Genomic DNA, 18092 nt, shown 5'->3' on the forward strand with positions numbered 1-18092 from the left:
GCCTCATCAAAGGCCATTCATCATGGGTGCAAAATGCTTACTTCTTCTTAGTCATTTTTCCAATTGCATATTTGGAAAGCTCTTCTTTGGGGATAATTATCCTTAAAATCTGCACAAAAATGCATACAAAGCCAGGAAGGATAGTAAAAGTGATACATTTGGGATATCACTGGAGAGGAGAGGGGAGTGGACAAGGTTGGGATGCTTTCAAAAAAGAATTTTAACCTTACCTGTAATAACTTAGAATTTTTACAATGAATACATATTTATAATTTACTTGGGTACTTAAAAATTATTTTCAAATGAGTTCATATGGTTGAATAACTTCCAGTATCATCCAGAATTCTCTGATTTTGGTCCGCTTTAATTTTCCTTTGTCCGTTTTCCCTTTGGAGTCTCAATGTGGGCTCCCTACTCTTTCTCCAAGCTTCTTTCAGCTCTCCCAGCCCCTGAGCCAATACTCTCTGCCTCATTCCCCCTCTGGTGAGATTTGGTACTCAAGCCCTAAGCTCTGGTCCTCATCTTAGCGTTGCAACTTGCCTCTTGTAGTATCTGCATTCTGAGAGTGGGGCTCCAGTATTTGCGCTCTCCTGTAGCTCTGCTTCTTAGCCTTGAGCACCTATCTGCCTTGATCCCAATTCTGGGACCTTCTTGCATTAACCTGCTCAGTTCACCAGTTCTATAAAATAAGTACCAGGGCTCTGCTTCTCTCTTGTTTGGTTCTTCCGCAAGATTGGCGATTGTCCTATAAACCCAATCTAGAAGCTGGAGCCATGATCCTGTGGACAGATCTGCTCAGAAACCACTGCCCACACCTGTTATTACACCCCTGCACTTTCCCATCACCATGCCAGATTCATTGTCCTGCTGAGAAATCTCATTACAGCTGGGACTTCCTCTAACCCGGTGCTGACTGTGTGCTTGAATCCTGAATTGAGCTGTTTAAACAGGTCAGCCAGGCCAGGAGCTGTACCCCCTAATCCTTTGCTACATGAAAGAGACCCCTCAAGAAATTTCCAGAAAGAGAGAGATGTCGGGCTTCCCTGGTGGCGCAGTGGTTGAGAGTCTGCCTGCTAATGCAGTGGACACGGGTTCGAGCCCTGGTCTGGGAAGATCCCACATGCCGCGGAGCAACTAGGCCTGTGAGCCCCAACTACTGAGCCTGTGCATCTGGAGCCTGTGCTCCACAACAAGAGAGACCACGACAGTGAGAGGCCCGCACACCGCGATGAAGAGTGGCCCCCGCTCGCCGCAACTAGAGAAAGCCCTCACACAGAAACGAAGACCCAACACAGCCAAAAATAAACAAACAAATAAATAAATAAATAAAATTAAAAAAAAAAAGAGAGATGTCAAGTGCAATGTACAGTCGGAACACAGCCGAGGCAGCCAGAAAGACACCAGTTGTGACCTCAGAGGCAAAGGTGCCGGTGTCAAGGCTAGAGCTAAGACCGAAGAAACAAAATAGTTAGGCAAAGTGAGGGTTGGGAGCTGTCAAGACAACTTAGGCAGAGGTGGAGCAAGGCCTGGCCGCCAAGCAGGGTCTGTACACAATACATCATGATGATGGAACACTCAGGCCGATAGGCCTCTTTTAAGCAGACTTGGTGTAATTCTGAGGATCTGGATAGGGTGAGGAAAGCGCTTACAGTGATGAGCTCCACTCATGCCTGCCCTTCGCCTCCTAACTTACTTCACTCTGAGTAAACTGCCGTGCATGACTCACTAAAAAGAAAAAAAAAATTCCCAAAATACAGCGGTCAGATCCAGCAGTAGTCTACTGAGTCACCAGTTCTGGCATTCTTAACCATACCAGGGGCATTTATATGAAAATGAGTCGTTTTAGTTTTAAATAAGTTTTTAAATTATCTTCTTATTTCAAAGGAACATACAGTAATTGCAGAAAATTAGGAAAACGCAAATAAGTAAAAGGAAGAAACAAGAATTGGCCACAAATATACCACTTATATATATTTTTTAATATAAAATAATTTTGGTGTGTCCTTTTATACTTTAAACTCTGTACATGTGTAATCTATCTACCTACCTGTCTATCTAGCATCTATCTCTTTTTATTTTTTTTTACTTTATTTTTTTTATTACTTGTCTATTTTATACATATTAGTGTATATATGTCAGTCCCAATCTCCCAATTCATCCCACCACAACACCCCACTGATTCCCCCCCGTGGTGTCCATACGTTTGTTCTCTACATCTGTGTCTCTATTTCTGCCTTGCAAACCGGTTCATCTGTACCATTTTTCTAGATTCCACATATCTGCGTTAATATACGATATTTGTTTTTCCCATTCTGATTTACTTCACTCTGTATGACAGTCTCTAGGTCCATCCATGTCTCTATATCTCTTTTTAAATGAGGAGGTCAGACTATACATACTGCTGGCGGTTTTCTTTTCTTCATCCAACAGTATGTCATAGATATCTTCAACAGAATTACTTTCAAGTAGTTCTTTTATTTTCCCCCTTTCCCTTTCATAGAATGATCTGATAGCTCTTGAATACTGTACATTTATTTATTTTGAATGATCTGATATGGTTTTTTTAAAGTGTTTTTTGAACAGCCTCATACTAAATTCAGTTGGTTTATGAAGAATTTTAACTGAGAAAGTGTCAATGCAGGCAAAGAAAGCACAAGCAAAATGACTAAGACTGGAGAAGTGTTAACTAGAAACAAAAATAATAGTTTTTGAAAAATTTTTCCTGATTTTTAAATAGAAACAAACCACTCCAATTCCCAACTTGTCTCAGAGTTCTTGTGACTTATATTTCAACTTCAATTATTCATAAATTGCTATTGCAATTGGACTCCTTTGGGTGAAACATGCAGTAAATATCGAAAAGGCAATTATTCTGTGAAAATAGAGGCCCAAGGAATGGAACCCAGAATGATTCTCAGAATCAATTGTAATTCTAAATTTCATGTTTTTTCCAGGGCAGGGAAGCCCACTGAATGTGGTCAGTGCCATTCTGTTGCATGCACTACTGCGAAATTTCTCTGCAGATGTGCCCACACAAAAGGCCTCTTGAGTTGTTTTGTTAGTTTGTTTGTTTTTTGTCCATTACCTGGAGATGTCTGCCCTGACCATGCCACTTCCCACCATCCATTGTGGAATCATTGCTTTTCTCAATAGACCACAAAGCTCAGGCAGGTGTCAATGGTCTCTCAGTCAATTCCATACGCACCTTCCTAAATCTTGCTGGAACATTTAAATTCTTGTCTAAATTATCTTTTTCTTCTCATCCAGGGAGATATCCTTCAATTATCAGATCATAAATGTTTTCCTTCCATACTATAATCTTGGTTTCAGTATTTCCTTACTCATCTGGCCATTTTACCATGTTCAACAGCTGTGCTGTACCACTTTCCTGCCTTTACAAGAGTTAAACCAGGCTATTTATTTCTTATATACATGGCTGATCTGAAGCCCCTTGCAGTGAATTACTGTATGGTGCTTAAAAATAAACACAAAGATTTGATGATCAGTCATTACTTTTGGACATGTGGATTCTGTGGCTTAGCCATTCAAAGAGAATTTTTTAAAATAGCAATAACCCTAAAACTTGTGGGGGAGTTTATGACTGCTGCCTTTGCACAACTTCCTCTTGAATGGCCTATGCTTTTTTTTTTTAATTGCTTCATTTAAAAAAAAGAAAAAAATATATATATATTTTTGCGGTACGTGGGCCTCTCACTGTTGTGTTCTGGTAAAATGATGAGATGAGGTTACCGGTTTTAAAACAGAGAAAACAAAAGCAAGTGCCAGAAAACCTGGGCGTTGGAACAGAAATGGTGGAAGGAGAAAGCATCTGATGGAACACAGCATTAAAACTTGGTCTGTGGATATAGATAGTCTTGAATGAGAAGATAACTGCTCCTAGAGCCCTTGAGGGAAAAGGTAATGAAAATGAAAAACCCAGCTGTGTGGACAATAGAGGGTTGTGAGCGATGAGCGGGGCCCAAGAGGAGCAGAGGCTGGGACCACCCTGGAACACAGGATCATCGTGTGGGCTCCTAGAAACCTGGGGTCACTCTAATTGTTAACAACTACACGTTGATATTGGGGAATACGTCAGGACAGGAGAAAGGAGTGCCATTTGACATTTGAACTTATAATGCAAGACAAGGACTGGCTGCTATAAAGCCCAACCCAAGAGGTCTTTACATTGCTGGTGTCTCCATCAAATCACTGAAAGGCTGCCCAGGAGGCCAGTCACATGCCTGGAAGCTGCTGCTGAGGAACAGGCAGAGTGTGGTCAAGACACAAAAGGAAATGAAATTAAGTTGGGAAGAACAGCTCCGTGGTCATGTAATTCTGAGAAGTGTTATTGAACACCCCCGATGACTCCATAAAAAATGCTTCTCCAGTTACATGCATTCCACATGTAAATATTCCAGGTGTGGAAAAAAAATAACAAGAATTTACAAAGAGACTCCAAGAAATTGGAAGGATGAACATCAAAAGCATAAACCAATTTATGGTTACCAAAGGGGAAAGGTGGGCAGAGATAAATTATGAGTTTGGAATTAATAGATACACACTAGTGTATATAAAATAGATAAACAACAAGGACCTACTGTATAGCACAGGGAACTCTATTCAGTATCTTGTAATAACCTGAAAAAGAATATATATATATAATATATATAATATATATATATTATATATATATATTTACAATGTTCTGTTAGAGTAATATATATATATATATATATATATATATATATATATATATATATATATATATATATATTACTCTAACAGAACATTGTAAATCAACTATACTATGCCTGTCAAACTCTTAGTGTAAGATTCTGTCATATGCCACATTCAAGAAAGTAGTCTGTGCTTGTTTATTATTGACACAGAAATGTTAAAATGATTTTTACCTTTGAAAAATGTAACATTAGCATTCCCTGGAGCCAACTCACGTGGTGCAGAAGTTATAAATGTAGTAAATATAAATTCTATGGTCTTGTTCTTAATAGTTTTCCAAGCTACTATTTTTCAAAGCACATATTTACTTAAATGTTCAGAAATTGTTCCTGGATGATTAGAGTTGTGATTCCATTCTGAGACTCCAAAAACTTGTTAAATTAGCTTTTTGGATCATATGGTGCACTCTAGTGGGGTCTACATGAATTACAAACAGTCCTGTTTCCAACTCTCCCACCGTTTTGGGGAGGGTGGGGCATGACAAGGAGAGGCAGAAATTAGTTTAAAATATACTATGACACAATAGTCACGATAAAAAAAAAAACTGGATAATTTTTTTTTTTTTTTTTTTTTTTTTTTTGCCGTACGCGGGCCTCTCACTGTTGTGGCCTCTCCCGTTGCAGAGCACAGGCTCCGGACGCACAGGCTCAGCGGCCATGGCTCACGGGCCCAGCCGCTCCGTGGCATGTGGGATCCTCCCGGACCGGGGCACAAACCCGTGTCCCCTGCATGTGCAGGCAGACTCTCAACCACTGCACCACGAGGGAAGCCCCGGATAATGTTTTGTGTAAAAGAAGCATAGGTCTGGAAAGGACAAGGAGATGTACAACTCATGCCATTGCTTCTAAAGAGCACTTCACCCAAGACAACCCAGAAGATAGATTTCTACAGTAAGTGTTTGTCTTCAGGAGAGAAGGTGTGAATCATGTAGCATAACCGTGTTTGTGTTCACTTTGAGAACATTTCAAATAGATGTTAAACACCCTTATAGTCAAATACTTACAGAGCATGGCTTGTGTACCTGAACTTGTACTAGATGTTATGATTGGTTTTTCCTGAGCCACTATGCACGTTATAACTACTAACAAGCCGCTACACACAACTGTTCCTTTACAGGTCAAATCATTTAATTAGAAACCTAAATAGATCTCTTCTAGGAGGGGGCAATATCCCGTCATTGTGGGAAATACCCATGTTCTGCCAATAATGTTCAGGGGTCAGAGACAGCCCAGCATGGGAATTGTCTAGTCCATTCACCTTTAAGATAGCACATATTTATTTCTGTCTGTTTTTTAAGAAAGGAAACACCAGTGCAGGTATGAGGTTATACAATTTTGCAAAGCAGAGAGGACTGAAAGGTGAGAGATCTGATTTTAGTCTGTGCTCTTTCATCAGCCAGCTGGAAGACTGGGCAAGCCAATGATGACCTCCAGAAAGGTCACTTGCTCACCTGTCAACTTGGGAGGTTGGCCAAATATTTCTTCATTGGTTGGTTCATGAGTTGATGTTATTTATGAAATTGCATTGTTCACAAGTAGAAAAACTGTTTTTCAAGGTTCTTGAAAATCTGTGACAAACTTAGGGAACTTTAACATTTACGTTAAAGTTCTGACCTCACCTCAGGAGATCATTTTAAGCCTGTTAAAACTGAGCACTAGAAAGGAACCCTCCTACACTGTTGGTGGGATTGTAAACTGGTGTAGCCACTATGGAAAACAGTATGGAGGTTCCTTAAAAAGCTAAAAATAGAGTTACCATATGACCCAGCAATCCTACTCCTGGGCATAGATTCAGAGAAAACTCTAATTTGAAAAGATACATGCACCCCTATGTTCATAGCAGCACTATTTACAATAGCCAATACATGGAAGCAACCTAAATGTCCACTGACAGATGAATGGATAAAGAAGATGGAATACTCAGCCCTAAAATAAAATGAAATAATGCCATTTGCAACAACATGGATGGACCTAGAGATTATCACACTAAAAGAAGTAAACCAGACAAAGGCAAATATCATATGATACCACTTTTATGTGGAATCTAAAAAAAAGATACAAATGAACTTATTTACAAACAAAAATGGACCCACAGACAAAGAAAACAAACTTATGGTTACCAAAGGGGAAAGGGCAGGGGGAATAAATTAGGAGTTGGGTTTAACACATAAGCACTACTATATATAAAATACGTAGCCAGCAAGGACCTACTGTATAGCTCAGGGAACTATACTCAATATTTTGTTATAACCCATAAGAGAAAAGAATCTGAAAAAGAATATATATATATATATGTATGTACAACTGAATCTGTACACCTGAAACTAACATGGCATTTTAAATCAACTATACTTCAAAAAACAAAAACAAAAAACTCGGAGCACTAGATACTTGTTCACATAATTCAGACAAATAAGGGCCATAGCAGAATGTTCTTCAAACATTACCTTTTGTTTATGATGTTTACATTCTCTTGGCTTACCAGAACTCAGTAAGTGATAGCAGGTTTCTGGTCCTCAAAACAGGAAGGAATGCCTAATTGCAAGATAGGCACTTCTTGTTTCTGATAAGATAATGCAGTTACAAATAGACTCTATCAGAATCTTTACTGTATCCTTCAGTTTGGCATAGGAAATCATGGTTCACATTTTTCTCATTGTTAATATTAAATTTATATTATATATTATAAAACTATAATATTTATATATGGATTTAAATATCTCTATATGCCTAAGGTTTTTTTTATTAAGCCATACTAAAATGGTTGTGGATTCTGAGTAATTTTTTCCAGTTCTTCCTTAAAATTAATACAAGAGGTATACTCTGCTAAGTGAAGCAAAGCTAGGGTAAGAATCAGTGACATGAAAGCTTCCTTGAAAGATGATTAAGTCCATCTCTTTGACCACAGCTAAACCTGAGTACTACATTACCTGGGCAGAGAGAGAATATTGATTTATTTTAAAATTCCACTTTCTAGTAGGTTCCTCAGTCCTCCTAGTAATGCTCACATTTCTGTGTCCAACTGTGTCTTCAGACCCCATCCTGCACTCCAGGATGCAATATTAAAAAACACTATTGAAGGATGAAAAATTAAGAAACAGAGTTCATACATTACTCTACAAATTAATCTCCATTCCATGCACACATATTTCCATTGGTTCTCTGGGTTTGCTTTTACCTCACCATGATTATCAAGTAGATGTAGCTGAATTATAACTTCATCCTTCAGTCATTTGTTTAAATAATAGTTATTAGTACCTAGTAGGCTCTGGGCAGTATGTAAATGCTAGGGTTACAGCCTAGTGAATATTTTAAGCTTGCTCTTTTTTGGTTTTATTAAAGTCCCCAATGTCACAAAATGAGCTCTGTGGGTACCTAGTTGATACCAAGCTAAACAGTTGATTTGGTCAGAATAGTGCCTGACAACGTGTAATCACAATTTAAATAAAATTCAACTCAAGAACAAAGTCAGTTGAGAAAAAAGGAAACAAAACTATATTTGGGTTCACACCAAACCAAGTACACTGCTATAGCATAATCTAAGTTTTATTAATTTCTTGTATACACAGAAAACAAATTTTTAAAAATCATCAAAATAATATTAGTAAGGTACCTCTCCCTTATGCTAATGAAATATATCAAAATCAAGACATATAACATTCAGCTTACTACAAAAGCTTTAATCATCTGCATCACAATTCTATATTAAGGCATAAGCCAAGAGCAGTTGAAGAATTTGCCATATAGACACCCAGATCAAGTTTCTGCATTTAATCAGCTACAAATAGACACTGTATTTAGATCATTTCTCAGAGCAGCACTTTGGTTATATCTCTATCTTGTAAAAGATATTAGTGGAAATGAATTATTTTAAAAGCTGATAAGCTTTCAGAAACACCCTAATGACAAATTCATGCTAAAAATGGATATTATATAGATTAGCACAGGAAACATAAAATACTGTAAGATGATTCAGTTTCCCAGAAATTCACATGTAGTCCATTTCAGGAAAGAATTGGTTGTAATCCAATAACAATTACCTCCCACAAAGTTCTTGCCTGTCTGTCATAGGCCATTTCCCATCATCTAGGTGTGTTCAGACTCTACAAATAAAACCGTGATTAAAAATATCACACTATGGTGTCCTGGTTGCCATTTGAATAAACCAATAAAATTTAATCACAGATTTTTGACCTGTCCTTTCTATAAATTCTAAACAACCCCCAAAGAATAATCACATCCACTTTAATGAAATATTCTAATATCAAACTCATGAAGTACTAAAAGTACCATTGTGAGGTGGAAGCATTTAATATAATGGAAGACCTTGGAGGGAATATATTACATACAATAGAAATTCTCATTCGGGAAGGGCATGTATCTGCTTGAGCTGTTTTCTTCCTGTTACATAAGCACCTGGGAGTCAGCCAGTGGACATCTTGCCTCGGAAAATTGACAGATGCCTACTGACTAAGATGGAAACAAGCCAGGAAATCCGAATTAGCATACTTCATATTGACTATGAACAAAACATTTGCTGTAATGAAAGATATTCAATGAGTTTTCCAGTTTTTGACTTTATTAACACATTTATTGCCTCCTTCTCTGAGGTTTCTTAATAGCAATTCCTATATTTGCTTTTATCAGTGTGATGGTGTTGTATTTATTATAGACCAATAAGTGTACTGAAATTCTGTGGCCAGAATCATAAAATATTTAAATATTAGAGGCATACATTGTTGTTTTGAGATGGCATGAGAAGCCTGTGTATTTGCATGGGAATTATCAATTAGTAGGGAAAAAAAGAAAAAAGAAACAAACAAGTTTTCTGCAAATAGTCAACACTACATTTTATTAGTGAATCATGGTGCTTAAAATCCCCATTTTTGTTCTAGTTATCCACATTTCCAATTTACCTTGTAGTTATAATGGAAAGGGCACAAGCTCTTAAATTGGACTGATCTGCCTTTAAATCCAGCTCTCCCACTTACTAGCAGAATGACCTTGGAACCTAAAGCTCAGTTCCATCACTTATACAACAGGTATAATAATATTTAATTTGAATGGTTGTTACAAAAATGAAATCAGGAAATACTGCTTGTCACAGTTAATAAGTAGGCTATTATTTCACTTCAAATCCACCCTCTACCCTCAAAACAACAAAACAATAAAACCTGGGTACATCATGAGGGTACTGTGGTTTGGGGTGGTATGAAGCTTAAGAATACAAAATTAGTCTTAAAAGTAAATATATATTTGGAAAGAGAAAATAAATCATAACAAGTAACACATTTTTTAAAAAGCTGATTTAAAAATCCAGATGAAACAACATACTTTTTGTTAGCCTCCTCATATGACAACAAATTTTGTAATAGCATTTTTCTATATTGAGAAAAAGAAAATAATTCAGATTTTCTTCTAGTACATTGATGGAACTTTGGTTTTTAATTCTATTTAGTCTGGGAAAACTTTTTTGGGGGGTCATAACTTGTTCTTGGGAAGGGCATGTTAAATTGTAGAATTGTTGCCAATTTTAGAAGAGTTTTTATCAAGTTTCTTTCCTACATGAGTTACAAGATTTGGGGGAATTTCAAGTTTTCTCTAAGTGACAAATTTTAAATATCATTTTGAAAGGCTACTGGCAACACTTGACCTATTTTTTTTGTTGATGTCCTCGTGTCGTGATGTTGCATAGTGTGGGCAGAAGCTATTTCTGAAAGCTATTCTTATATCTGGTCAACCAGCAGTAATTTAACTATACTCAGTTGTGACTTTGTAATAAATTCCAATAAATCCAAACTAAATGTATCTCCAATTCAACTTCCCCGTAATTTGCATCCCGTACTGAGGAGGAGAAGTTAAAGAGGAAAGAAAATGGTCTTACAACAAATTGTAATAAAAATATCTTGCTCTTGCAAAATTTACAAAACATACAGCCATATGGGTCCATTGCTAACATTCCCCCCAGGGCCTTGGAAGGGGTCCTTGTAAGTAAGGGGCAGTGAAGCTTAAGCTTTATTAGCTTCACCTAAAATTCACATGTTCTTTTCATCTTTTCCCTTCCTTTCCTGCCCAACCTCTGGTCACCTCTTTCTTTATATCCTCTCATTGCTTCAGTTCCCCATGTTCTGACTTTTTGCTCTATCAGTATTGAAATTGCTTCCATAAATGTGATAACATTCAGTAGCTTTTCCTTGGTTTCCATTCGACTTGATCTTATAACCCTTTAGGCTATTGTCACATGCTCCTTGAAACTCCCCCTTCCCTTTTAGTTTTTGGTGACTCCTCGGTTCCCCATTTGTCCTTCAGCCTTGCAGTCTTCTTTTTCTGCCCTATTCTGGCTTGTCTCTTCCTTCACCTCCCACATCATATGGATCCCTACCATCCTTTTATCTGCCCTCTGTACTCATTGCTCTGTGAACTCCAGAGAGAACCCTCAACTCTTACGGTTGCAGCTGGTACCTCCACAGGGGTGATCTCTTAATCTCCAATTCCCATCTTACCCTTTCAGTTTGCTCCAATTTCATTTTTCCACCCATCTGAAGGACAGGCTGCTTCAAAGTCACATCAGCACCTTAAAATGAGATGTTCAAAACCTACTTCATCCTCACCCTTCATCAACTGACTCCACGTTGGTCTCAAGGATATAAATTTTGGAGTAATTTTGATGAGATCCTCTTTGTCACATTTTAGACTTCAGGCTATCACCAAGGCAATTCATTGAAAAGGCTTCCTTAACTCTCTCTCAGTATAAATTCCCATTTCCATCTGTTTATAAGCTTTGAACTTAACCCCAATGGTGTATTTTGAGTATTCAAATCTTATCCATCTTTCAGAGTTTAGTTCATAAACCACATCTTCCTTTAAAATGTCCCTAAATAGGCCAATCAACATTTATTTTAATCACTTGGCCAAATCAGCAGCAACTCCCTTCTCTGAACTGGGCCTAATTTTGGTTCTTCTAAGTTAAGCAATGGAGACAGAAGTTTGAGGACTCCAAGACACTTCGAGGCCAGTTAATTTCTCTACCACTCCTTTGTTTATTCTCTACTGAGAACAATAGTATACAACATTTTGGCATTACCCATACAGGTTTTTGGTCCTCTGTTGGTGAGATTTTTTTTTTCCCTCAAATGCCCAAGCAAATCTGAACCTCTATTTTGGGGGATGAGGACCCAGAGTTCTCTGCACATCCAGGCTATTGCCTCACAGGGAGAGGTGGCATTCTGACTATCTTTCTTGCCTCTTTTGTGACAAAAATGGCAGGTCACTGTGCTAACATACTAGATCCATGTCTTCATTTGAGGACAGTTCAGTTGGTATGCCCCAATCTGGTTTCTAAAAGTGACCAAAAAAAACAGCAAAGAGAAACAGCTTGTTCCACTTGTTACAGTTTGTGAAATTTATCTTCCTGAAAAGGCACTCACCATTCCTCATTGCAATAAAGAACAGTCACGTTGGCTAATCCCATTCATTTCCCAACAGTGAGGAAAAATTGTCGCTTGTGTGACTGACAAGGTTACAGGCCCATGCAGGAGAATTTGAGCACGGATCTTCCAGAATGCAGTTCTATCACTCTTTTCTGGATTTCTACTTCACTTCTAGTCTGTATCTTGGGGAAGAGGGAGAAGGGAATGTGGGAGAAATAATGACTCTTCATATTTCCTAGAGATTCAGTACCAGAGTCAGAATTTTTAGAAATGATTTCTTTATGGAGGTCTCACACATCAGCCCACAGACTGAGAGAAGGGAGAAACTCTGTTATGAGTTGAGTCCAAGCCTTCGTGGGGGGCAGGGATTGTTAGTGTACTATGCACTTGTGCTATATAATTATTTATTGACCTCTAATTAGGTATCATCTCCCCCCAAAGACTATAAATTTATGGTTTAGAAACGTCTGCTCTTCTTCTTCTTCTCCTGCTTTTCCTCCTCCTTCTTCTCTTTCTCCTTCTCCTTTGAAGTCTCAGACAGCGCTGGTTACATAATGGCTACTTATTTAATATGTGCAGATGAAAAAATTAAAGGATTATTTTTAGAACATTGAGGAAAATTCTATACATGTTTCTCAAGTTCAACCTTGTTTGCCTAAATTGAGTTTACAAGCCTAATACCTATGACATTTCCAGGAAATCTTGAAACATGGGGAAATAAGGGGGAAACCACTAAGATTTTTAAGATAATGACATATGTACAACACTCTAATTGTGTGGCCCTTCATTAAAATGAGAAAATCTGTCAAACGCTACCATCTGCCATCCAAAGAATCATAAGATGAAAAGACACAGGCAAATCAAGGCAATAGATGACTCACAAAAGGGGTACACATTTGAAAGGCAACACATTACATAATGAGTAACAAAGTCTAAAACAATGGCAGAGCAGTGAGGGGGGAGGAGGGGATGGTCTGATGGTGATTATCCAGTTGCCATGTCACTGCTGAGCTACAAGAAAAGAATATGTAGTGGGGGGAAGATGACTAACTAAATTAACTATTCTCATCCCGCACCATTCCTGCAGAGACTCAGGAAAGATGTCTTTAATTTCAGGAAGATGTCTTGTTGTCCTTTAATCATGTGATTGTCTTTCATTTCTTGGTCAAATCTGTGATCAATGGTGGGGGAAGAAGGGAAAGGATAGAGAACCTCCAATTTACTCACAAAAACACAGTTACACTCTAACAGAAGCATTTTGATCCACAGTTGTTCACATTTTCTCCGGGGATAACCCAGCTCTGAATAAGAAAAATGCTCTTGAAAGGAGCTGGAGACTGACCTCACATGATCCAGACAGAGGAGTGATAACAATGAGAGTAAATCGCTGCCATGTATTGAGTTCTTACCACGTGCCAGGCATCTGGAAGTGCTCTGAAATTACAATTTCATCGATCCACACAGAAACCTTACATATTTGGAAGCATTATTACCCTGATTTCACAGATAAAGAAACCAAGGCACAGAAAGGTTAAGTAAATTGCTCAAGATTATACAGTTTGAAAGTATCATTAACCAGGATCTAAACCCAGGCAATCTGATTTTAAATTTCATGTCTTCATGAAGAAACTTCATTTTTATCCTATGCTGTTATATCACAGTGCATTTTAATGTATTTTAGGTCATTTTGTTATCATAAAAGCAGAATAATAGAGATGAGTTGTATTATGAAAATATCAATAAAACTGAAAATTCCATAAAAGTAGGTGGTAGCTATTACCATTACTTCAGTTTTAATAAGAGAAGCCCATGCATAAATGAATTAGAACTGAGAATCAATGTGAAATAATGAGATAATTATGTATCATTTTTGTCTCCCCAGTGATCTCAGATTATAACTAAGTTAAAAACCTAAATATTGTTAGGGATTTATCCACTTTAAAGTTTAACTCATTTAAAATAAAAAGGAAAGGGCTTCCCTGGTGGCACAGTGGTTGAGAGTCCGCCTGCCGATGCAGGGGACACGGGTTCATGCCCCGGTCCGGGAGGATCCCACATGTGGCGGAGCGGCTGGGCCTGTGAGCCATGGCCGCTGGGCCTGCGCGTCCGGAGCCTGTGCTCTGCAACGGGAGAGGCCACAGCAGTGAGAGGCCCGCGTACCGCAAAAAAAAAAATAAATAAATAATAAAATAAAATAAAATAAAATAAAAAGGAAAGAAAAGATTGAAAGCATTTATCTTCTACTCTTTCAGAAAATTCAAATACACAAATTTTATTGAGTATCTCAACTCAGAAAGTTTTGAAAAGGTTGATGAGATTTAAACCTGTGAAGTACTTAAGAACACCTAGCACAGGTATTTTTAAAATGCTTCCTTTAAGATAAAACTAATATATAATAAGTCAAATTTCCAGTGACCTTGTATCTTACTTTGGTGTCCCACAGAAGCAGACACTGAGATAAGGCTTGAAAAGCAAATTGTTTGTTTGGGAGGAGAAGGATGTGACCAGAAGAGAGCAGGGAAGAGAGACAGGAAGGAAGCAACCAATAAAGGGCACATTAAGAAGCCAGTTATCACCTCGTATGAGTGGAGTCTAATTTCCCTGGGGAAACCCTGAAAGCCAGTGGAGACCAGGCACCCAAGAAGGGTGAGGGAGTTGGGACATTGACACATCAACTCCCATCAGTTGTTGCTTTAGTCATCAAGTGAGGGCTGCTTTGGGGAGGGGCAACGATTCTGCCATGGGTCAAGCCTGCCCTCTGTGATGCAGGGTGGGCTCCAGTAGCAAGACAAAGTCCTTGGTGCAGGCACTGGCAGCTGGAAGCCCAGCCAGTGTGTGGGCACCAGCATCTGCTACACCTCTCCCCCATCCTACCTTTCACTCTAAAGGACATTAGTTTGTCTCTAAATCTTTACATCCAGACATCATTTCCTCTTGATAATAATAAAAGGAAAGATCAAATTATCCTACAAATAGACTTCATCACATTGGTTATTATGAGGGTTCCACAGAAGCAAATGCCCAGGAAGAGAATCCAGGCTCCCTGTTTCAAGCTGCTCTGATATCAGGGTCATCACAAGGTCTTGCGCAGAGTAGTGGATTATGAGTTAGTGGGAAAGAGTGTGTGCAAGAAGCCAAGTGCACTGAGTATATATCACTGATCCAGGATATCAAGACGCCTTCTGGGAAGTCTCTCTTTCAGCCCTCGAAGTAAAATGATTGTTATTATTGGACCTAATGGTCATCCTTCTTACTCTATCTATTCACAAAACCCTGAAGTTCTGTGGGTCTCTAAATCCTTAATTTATGAGGCAAGGAGATTTGCAGTCCAGAGGGAGATCAAGTGGCTTATCCTTGGTCATAAACTGAGTCAATTGTTCAAAAGGGACAGCACTGATTCCATATCATCAAGGAGATGGCAGGATTTGGAATAAGAAGTCTGTTCCAGGTCACCCACTCTCCTCTAAGTTGTATGTGTTTCCATTCTTACCCACCTTCTAACTGTTTCATTCTTTCCTTCCTTTCACATAAAAGTTCCTAAATTGGCCGAATGGCCAAATGAGTAGATAGGTGTTTCTCTTTTCTAGTGTTCTTGCTTCATTGTGGCCATAGGTTATGACCTGTACCCCTTTCTCAGGAATGAAAAATACCAGGTAATGAAATAAACCCTCATGGGATTAGAAGGTGCAAAGAACATTTTGACCATTTCTTCCTGCCCTTGTATCCTGTTTCTAGTCACCTGCCTCTGAGCCATATGCCCACATAGTTGGAAATATGGATTTGTTTGCATGTCTTCTGGTTTGCCCCAGTTCTTCCCGAGTTAAACTGTTTCTTAGAACTGTTCCTTGATGCTTTGTCCTGAAACTCCCTCATTCATTACCCAAACACTAATAATCAAAATTACTTAAGCTTGAAAAATCAATTATAAAGATGACCCAAGTTGGGAGAAAAAACATTCAAGAAAGAAATGCTTTTAACAAAAAAAAAAAAGGTGATGAAAAGTGGGGAATCATGTACTCAAGTAAGAAGTGTGATTTTCACTCTCTTGGATGCCTGGTAGGATTGCTTAGAAGAGGAAAAAAGGATCAGCTATGTGATTTATATTTGCATTTTGAAATTTGTCCCTAGCCTGAAATCAGATCTCTGTGTTTACTCAGCCATAAGGTGGAGTCATATTACTCCTCCGGCTGATGACTCACAGGAAAAACTGGATGTTTTTTAAACAGAAAAATAAGCATAACACTCCTTTTCTGAGCATTCTGAAAGATAGGTGGATAAGAGAAAAAGGATGGAAAATGTCTTCCTACACTCATGGCTCAATAATCCTCACCAAGTTCAGAAGAGAGCAGAAACACTGAGATTTTCCTCTGGTCTATGCAATGGGAAGTATGAAAAGCTGCTGTTACATTGGAAGTGGATTTATTGTAAGGTTTCCTTCCCAGCTAAAGCTCCAGGGTGTGAGTGCACCTGTGGATGTGGATGTGTGTGTGTGCGTGTGCGTGTAAAAGAGAAAGGCATGAGCATAGGACCAGGAAAATGAAATTTGTAAATATTTATCCCTAGGCTTCCTATGCATGTCTCTTCTATATCTTTGGAGAAAACATCATAAAGGTCTGAAGTAGTTAAACATATAGATTACGATTACGATGGAAAAGCAAAATACAGCAAAGTTATCAAAGTTGCAGTTACAACGCTGCATAATCCAAGCATGACATTGAATCATCCTTGGCGGAATAGCATGCATTCCTGTAAAAAAAATATTACTTAGAGGACAACATATTCACACTACTGTGTTTTAATTGCATCAGGAAGACTGGTATTCAGCCAACATTGATTGGATTTAGAATAGACAAGAACATCCTGCCAATTTAGGGTTTATTTATTTACTATGCTTGGTTATTTAGTTGAAGCTACATCAATTATTTATTTAATGCTCTTGTTAATTTGATCTGCTCCACATGTCTTAGTCTATGGTCTAGTAGACAGTGGCTCTTAGGTATGTACTTAACACAGAGACTGTAGGCTATTTATACTCAGGCATACCGTCCCTATGAAATGCTCAGATATCCAAGTCAGACAAAAGGATGAGCACCAAGTCTTGATTTCCTAGTGAATTCAGGTTCTCCTTTTACATCCTCAACTGGACCTTGAGACTCAAGGAATACATAGGGAATCCAGATCCTTAAATATGAATTAAGAATTCTGAAAGTAATAGCAACTTGATAGACATTCGTAACTGCCGGAAGCATCTGGGAATAGTGGCAAATTACCTTAACTATGTCTAACAATGATCCATTTAGGCAGAAATTTTAATTAATGAAAGAGCAAAAGAACAAAAGTATCAGATTGTTCTGGCATTATGTAGAGACTTTATGATCTGCAGATAGAAAATGTAGCATGTTCTTATCCTGTAAAAATATAATCCCTTGAATCTACAGAACATAACTCTCCAGTGGAACTATCTGTGATATGAAAATGTTCTATATCTGCTCTGCCCAATGCAGTAGCCACTAGCTACACATGGTATTTGAAGTAGAGCTGGTGCAATGGAGGAACTTAATTTAAAATTTTATTTAATTTTACTTAATTTAAATTAAAATACCTACAGGTGGCTAGTGGCTACCATATTGCATAACATAGTTCTAGGGGAAAAATCATTTTTGATCGTCAAAGAAAAATTATAGTAGAGTATGGCAGGGATGAGATAAAATTGGAGATTCTGAACCACTGGGCATGGAGAAAATATTTGTAAAAGATGCATCTGATAAGGAACTGTTATCCAAAGTATATGAAGAACTCTTAAAACTCAACAAAAGAACACAAACAACGGGACTAAAAAAGTATGAAGACCTTACTTGATACCCCACCAAATAAAATATAAAGATGTATATATCCAAGTAAGCATATGAAAAGATACTCTACGTCA

Source organism: Mesoplodon mirus (genome assembly GCF_964341445.2).
Source record: "Mesoplodon mirus genome assembly, chromosome: 10".
Classification (NCBI taxonomy): Eukaryota; Metazoa; Chordata; class Mammalia; order Artiodactyla; family Ziphiidae; genus Mesoplodon; species Mesoplodon mirus.